The 8166-nt window shown below is 34.7% G+C and overlaps 1 long non-coding RNA gene across 1 annotated transcript; it reads right to left on the bottom strand.

Annotated features, from left to right (window-relative positions):
- Window positions 1-2432: 2432 nt before the first annotated feature.
- LOC107963375 (uncharacterized) lies at window positions 2433-4406 on the bottom strand. The gene is made up of 3 exons (XR_005928661.1): window positions 4306-4406; window positions 3879-3961; window positions 2433-2660 (listed from the first exon to the last, which is right to left on the bottom strand). It is a non-coding gene; the product is annotated as an uncharacterized lncRNA (long non-coding RNA).
- Window positions 4407-8166: the final 3760 nt, after the last annotated feature.

Raw genomic sequence — 8166 nt, 5'->3', positions numbered from 1 at the left:
AATATCAAACTAGTCGAACGGTAATAACATCAAATCAGCCGAAAAACATGAATCTCAAATCATCAGGGGGAAATTATTGTACACTTTGTCAACTAACACACATCGACTCAAAGGGTTTTACACCCGAATCACAAACTTAGTAGACTCAACAGGCAGAGTCTTACTGAACACTAATGTTTCACACACATAGTAATGGGTTGAACTAGGGTCAATCAAAGCAATTACATTAACATCATAGAGAGTGAAGTTACCAGTGATGACATCCGGAGATGAAGCCTCCCCTCGAGCACGGATGGCATAGGCTCTGGCAGGAGCACGAGCCTCGGATCAAATGATTGTATCTTTCGTCCCTCTTTGACTGCCACTAACATTACCCGCATGCCTGGGTGGTTTACCTCGCTCTAAAGTATTACTTGGCCGCGAGCTCTGAACGGCATTCTGTTCGGCTAGTATCGGACACTCTCAGATAAAATGATTCGCTGATCCACATTTAAAGCAGGAGCGATCGCGCAGTCTACAATCTCCTGAATGCCATTTACCGTAGTTTTACATTCAGCCCTTTGCTGCCGAACGTTGCCAACACTAGCAACAGATGTAGCTCGCGAACTCACAGGGGTCGGTCTCGATCTCTTCCAGAATAGCCTACCGCAGCTTTACATTGACTAGCATCCTCTCTGAACTTCTTCGAGGATGACTGAAAAGCTTTACCCGTTAATCTTTTACGGGAGTCTTTAGCTTAGAAATTAGCATTTTTCTTTTCTTTACCGAGCTCTTCAGCTTTGCATGCTCGCTCTACATGTACCATGAACTATTTAATTTCTAGAACGTCGACCAACAATTTGATATCTTCATTTAACCCGTCTTCGAAGCGTTTATACACAATAGCTTCAGTGGAGATACACTCCCGAGCATATCTACTGAGTCTCACAAATTTTTGCTCTTAATCTGTAACAGTCATGCGACCCTGTTTGAGCTCGAGAAATTCTTTACGTTTCTGGTCAATGAATCTTTGGCTGATGTATTTCTTGCGGAATTCAGTTTGAAAGAATTCCCAGGTGACCCGCTCCTTCGGCACAACCGAAACCAAAGTGTTCGACCAATAATAAGTAGAATCACGTAACAAGGATATGGCACATTTCAAACATTCGTCGGGTGTGTATAATAGCTCATCGAATACTCGAATAGTATTATCAAGCCAAAATTCAGCTTGTTCAGCATCATCACTATCTGTGGCCTTAAACTCATTAGCCCCGTGTTTTCTAATTTTATCAACTAGGGGCTTACTCGACCTCAACGGATTGATTACTAGAGATGCCACAGATGTCGAGATCGAATTATTCGAAGGTGGAGGTGATTGGGTAGCCGGATTATTTCGTACAAACTCCGAGAACCATTCGTTCGTTATAAGAAAGAAAGCTTGCTTGGCCTCTCCCTCATTACCCGGGATCGGCTGAGAATTAACAGGCGCTGTCCCTTGCGCAGGAGCAGGCGTTACACTCTTTACATCATCATCTGAAACTTGATCGGGATCTATTTACTAAAGAAAGATACAATTTCAGATGTCAGAAGTCATCACACTATCGTAATATCACATTATGACATGTATAGCTAGACTCACACACGCTACGTTACTCCTAGAATCGACTAAACCATATCTCTAATACCAATAAAATATAACACCTGAACCCGTAGCCGTTGTCGGAAGGGTTACAAGGTATTACCGAACAGTTCACAACTTAAAAGCCACCATAAGAACTCATTTAATAGAAATATAACCTTCTCTAACTATGATACCAATAAAATGTAACACTCGAACCCGTAACCGTCGTTGAAAGGGTTACAAGGTATTACTGAACAGTTCACAACTTAAAAGCCACCATAAAAACTCATTTAATAGAAATATAACCTTCTCTAACTATGATAACAATAAAATGTAACACCCGAACCTGTAACCGTCACCGGAAGGGTTACAAGGTATTACCGAATAGTTCACAACTTTAAAGCCACCATAAGAACTCATTTAATAGAAATATAGCATTCTCTAACTCTTTTACATATAAAAGCATCTGTTCGAAAAACCACTTAATCAAATTTATCATTTGGATCAATTACACGAGTTTAGCCGAATGCAATTAGTGCTCAATACTAAGGTTCATTTAATCTATATTCAATCATTCTATACACATAATCGTTTCATATATATATATCAAAGTATCAAACATAATTCATCTTGCATAACTACACTACAAATAACATATATGCATAATACATTGCAACTAGTTTTAACTATTGCATTAATGCACCAACTAAATCTAAAGTAACGAGATACGCAACCAAAACCTATTCAATAACCATCTATCCGGCTAAATACATAAGAACATGTATAATTAGATTCTCATTTTAAAAATAAGACATAGATTAAACATCCAACTCCAAAATTATAACATCCATAAAAGTGATCAAAACCTGAAATCGCATTTAACTAAATAGACAAGCCATATTCGCATGGCGTTTTACAAGTACTAGAACAAAATATAACATCTCAAAATGTTATTCAGCCTATAAATGCCATAACTTTAGCTTAAAACATAAAATACCAAATTAGTCGATAGTGTGACGAGATGCTGACGATTCCCGAGCTTTCAACTGATTTCAAGAATCTATAAAACAGAGAAACATAAAATTTAAAGTAAGCATTTCATATGCTTAGTAAGTCCTTAAGCTATGTTTTGTACTATGTTTGAATAAATGATAGATATAAGAATCGAAATTGGATTATTAGAAATTGTTATGTCCTCACCGAATGTGATTTCCATTCATTTATCCAATTCGTTCTTGCATCTAGAATCTTAGTTCAAAGTCCAACTCTATAATCAATAAAATACTGAATAAACAACTCACATAATTTAAATAGAACAAATGTCACAAGTCACATATCTTAATACTCAACTTAATTATCCTCAAAGCTATACTATTAACGAATATCTCTTATAACACATAACTTCATTTCATAGATTATGCATATACCTCAATTGGCAGAATATTTTTATAATTCATAACCATTTTCCATCAATGTGAAAGATAGCTTAACAAATCACTCCCTTATGCATCTATAGTCAAATATTCAACTCCTAAATTTGTCAATACTTACGCTATGTCACCTTTTGCATACACATAAATAGCAAAATATTAAGAAGAAAGACTTTTGCATCACATATAGATTTTCACCTATACGAGCAAATATACAAATTCAAATAAACATCACATTTTTCGTATCATCATGACTAAATGATCCATATCCAAAGTAACACCTTTTATAAACTACAATGTGACCGAACACATATAAAACCATAGGGTCAAATTTTTACTTACTTAAATTCCTCATCAAATTGATTTTAATTCACCGGCATCAACCTACTAGGTATAAACCTGAATCTCACACCGGCACAAGGCCTGTTAGACCAAAGTCTGATATATGTTCACCAGTAATATGCTTGCTAGGCATAAGCCCGAATACATTCCATAGTAGTAACAGCCTATATAATATAGCTCAAACATGTAATTCATACAAACACTTTGATATCACATTATATTACTCATTTGTTCATGCAAATTTTGATACTCTTACATACCCCAAAACATCAATGAACCATAACTAATATGTTTCCTTAATGTCTTATACATTCGGCTAACATAATTAACATAGTCAGAAAGTTCAAAGATTTAAGCCACAATCAACAACTTATAAAACTATCATTTGAACAAGTTATCTTTCAATCTTCATTCGGCATTTGGTTATATGACATCATATTTTTCGATTCAACAATTAAATTTATTTCTACTTATAATCAAGTTCATTTTGTGACTTAAGAACTTACCTCGATAATTTCGTACGATCGTTTTGGCTACTCAGCTAGCCTCGCTTTTCTCCGATCCGAGTTAGGCCTCTTTTGATCTTGAGCTTAATTTAAAGATAAATTAAACTCATTTAATCAATTTATCCATTTAACTTACTAAACAAATAAAATCATATAATTACGAAAATTTTACATTAACTCCTCTAAAACAAAATAATTCACAATTTAGACTTAAATCACAAAAGCAATTAAAATCACAAACTAAAAGACGTTCATCCACCACACATACTTTAAATTTCTAACTTCCAAAACAAAAATCTAACAACATCCCTTCATGGCCGAATGAACATATAGCTATCAATTCAAAAATTAACACTTGGGCTTTAAATGTAACTTAACAACCAACTCAAAATCACAAAATTTAATGAAAACTAAGTTGAAAACTCACCTTAATTTGCTTGGGAAATGAGCGAATATATGAAGCTTGTTTCTTTCTTTTTTTTTTCTTTGTCAATCACGGCTTGAAGATGAACATGCAAAGTGGCTTTCTATTTTATTTTAATAGAAATTCATTTATTTAACCATTAACTAATATGCCATATAAATATCAATTAATTTAATTGTTTTCAATAGCTAATGCCGTCCCACACTAAACTAAATGGCACAACTGCAACTTAACCACTCCCTAAAATTAAACATTCATAATTTGACCATTACACAATCAACCACAAAGTATTCGCTTTACGCGATTAAGTCCTATTTATCGGATCGGATACTCAAACGATGAAATTTTAAAACAAAATTTTTCACACAACTAATTCACGCATTTAGAACACGAAAAATAATATTTAATTATTTTTTTTACTCGAATACGTGGTCCCGAAACCACCGTTCTGATTAGGGTCAAAATCAGGCTGTTACAACTCTCCCCCCTTTAGGGATTTTCATCCCCGAAAATCTTACCAGTAAATAGATTTGGATAACGTTCTTTCATCGTATCCTCGAGTTCCCACATTGCTTCCTCGACTCCATGTTTATGCCAAAGCACTTTCACCAACGAAATTTTCTTATTTCTCAATTCTTTCACCTCTTGAGCTAGAATGTGGATCGGCTCCTCTTCATAACTCAAATCAGACTGAATCTCAATCTCAGACGGACTAATTACGTGTGAAGGGTCGGATCTGTATCGACGAAGCATCGAAACATGAAAGACATTGTGAATCTTCTCTAGTTCAGGTGGCAACAACAATCTATACGCAACTGGTCCGATGAATCTCGGACTTAGTTTGCCTTTACGACCGAATCTGATCACTTTCTTCCACGGTGAAACCTTTAAAAACACTTTATCACCGATTTGAAATTCTATATCTTTACGTTTCAAATCCGTATACGATTTTTGACTATCTGATGCTGCTTTTAAACTTTCACGAATCACTTTCACTTTCTGCTCCGTTTCCTTGATTAAATCGACCCCGTGAATCTTGCTTTCGCTGAGCTCATTCCAATACAAAGGTGTACGACATTTACGACCGTACAAAGCTTCGTAAGGTGCCATCTTGATACTCGACTAAAAACTATTGTTGTATGCAAATTCAACCAAAGGCAAATATCGATCCCATGAACCTTTAAACTCAAGGATGCAACATTTCAACATATCCTCAAGTACCTGAATAACACGTTCGGATTGGCCGTCTGTCTGGGGATGAAAAGCGGTGCTAAAATGTAGTCTAGTACCTAGCGCATCTTGCAGTTTCCTCCAAAACCGCGATGTAAATCTCGAATCCCTATTCGATACAATAGAAACAGGTACTCCATGCAACCGCACAATCTGAGAAATATACAATTCCGCTAGCTTATCGAGTGAGTAATCTGAGCAGATTTTGACAATCTATCAACAATAACCCAGATTGCATCCTTCTTGCTCGGTGTCAACGGTAAACCCGATTCAAAGTCCATCATGACTCGGTCCCATTTCCATTCAGGTATCATAATCGGCTGAAGTAATCCAGAAGGCACCTGATGCTCAGCTTTCACTTGTTGACATACTAAGCATTTTGAAATAAAGTCAGAAATGTCTCGTTTCATACCATGCCACCAATAATGCTGTTTCAAGTTGTTATACATTTTCGTGCTACCCAAGTGAACAGACATCTGACCATTATGAGCTTCGTTTAAAATCATCTGTATAAGCTCTATATTTCTCGGAACACATAGTCGGTTATTGAATCTCAAACAACCATCCGCATCAATTAGAAACTCTGAGTTAGCTTTTGAGTCACATTGAGCCGGTTTTGCAACTAAATCATCATCAACTTTCTGAGCTTCTCGAATCTGCTGCACAAGTAACGGTTTTGTCTTAAATTCGGCTACTAACACACCATCTACAGTCATAGCCAAATGCGCATTCATCGCACGCAAAGCAAACAGTGATTTTCGACTCAAGGCATCAGCAACAACATTAGCCTTCCCGGGATGATAATCAATCACAAGCTCGTAATCTTTAAGTAATTCTAGCCACCGATGCTGTCTCAAATTAAGATCCTTTTGAGACATCAAGTATTTGAGACTTTTGTGATCGGTATAGACGTGACATTTATTTCTACTTATAATCAAGTTCATTTTGTGACTTAAGAACTTACCTCGATAATTTCGTACGATAGTTTTGGCTACTCAGCTAGCCTCGCTTTTCCTCGATCCGAGTTAGGCCTCTTTTGATCTTGAGCTTAATTTAAAGATAAATTAAACTCATTTAAAGATAAATTAAACTCATTTAATCAATTTATCCATTTAACTTACTAAACAAATAAAATCATAAAATTACAAAAATTTTACATTAACTCGTCTAAAACAAAATAATTCACAATTTAGACTTAAATCACAAAAGCAATTAAAATCACAACCTAAAAGACGTTCATCCACCACACATACTTTAAATTTCTAACTTCCAAAACAAAAATCTAACAACATTCCTTCATGGCCGAATGAACATATAGCTATCAATTCAAAAATTAACACTTGGGCTTTAAATGCAACTTAACAACCAACTCAAAATCACAAAATTTAATGAAAACTAAGTTGAAAACTCACCTTAATTTGCTTGGGAAATGACCGAATATATGAAGCTTGTTTCTTTTTTATTTTCTTTGTTAATCACGGCTTGAAGATGAACATGAAAAATGGCTTTCTATTTTATTTTAATATAAATTCATTTATTTAACCATTAACTAATATCCCATATAAATATCAATTAATTTAATTGTTTTCAATAGCTAATGCCGTCCCACACTAAACTAAATGGCACAATTGCAACTTAACCACTCCCTAAAATTAAACATTCATAATTTGACCATTACACAATCAACCACGAAGTATTCGCTTTATGCGATTAAGTCCTATTTATCGGATCGGATATTCAAACGATGAAATTTTAAAACGAAATTTTTACACAATTAATTCACGCATTCAGAACACGAAAAATAATATTTAATTATTTTTCTTATTCGAATTTGTGATCCTGAAACTACCGTTCCGATTAGGGTTAAAATCAGGCTGTTACAATTAAAGAGTCCATAACAAAAGGTGACGTAATGAATGAAAGACAGGAAGAGGTTAAATGGAATCTCTGAGCCATGGATGGGTCCACAAGGCTGATAATTGGTGGGCAACTGAAGCGGTTATACTTGACTTGTTGGGAAATTGGAAGGAAAGTTTCAGAAAACATTTAAGTAGATGTTTAATCCTCAATGCTGAATTATAGGCTATACTTTGCGGTCTTGAGGTTGTTAAATTAAGAAAAAAGTTATTTCATCAATTTTAAAATTGAATTTGATAGGTTGAAATTCTGTCCTCATGTCCAATTCTTCAGAGGAAGCAGCCATGATCCAAATAGTACAGAGAAATGGAAGTTTCGGTCATTTACAACAATCACAAGTCGTTGCAATAAATTTAGATGAAACTAATGATATAGCGTTTATGAATTTTTCAATTTTGATTTGTCTAGATTTGAATTAAAAGATACTGAAGTGTATGGTCAAAACACGTTTCTCTGTGACATGTTCCATGTGGTCAACACAACTTCTACCGTAAAACTCATAATACCAGAACCGTTCAATTTAAGGTGCTTGGAATCGATTTTAAGAAACCTTCAACTTCTTTTACAAAATACCCATTTATTTTTTTTTTAGTTACAAATATTCTTTTATCATTATTGTACCGATGTGATTGGTAATAGCAATTTATTTGTTAGCGTGGCTAAATAAGGATAACTTTTCATTTTAAATTATTTAAAAATTTACATTAAGTTATTAAA

This window comes from Gossypium hirsutum, chromosome A06 (assembly GCF_007990345.1).
Source record: "Gossypium hirsutum isolate 1008001.06 chromosome A06, Gossypium_hirsutum_v2.1, whole genome shotgun sequence".
In the NCBI taxonomy this organism is placed as follows: Eukaryota; Viridiplantae; Streptophyta; class Magnoliopsida; order Malvales; family Malvaceae; genus Gossypium; species Gossypium hirsutum.
The sequence above is the reverse complement of the archived record's forward strand: the minus strand, read 5'-3'. Positions and strand labels throughout refer to the sequence as shown.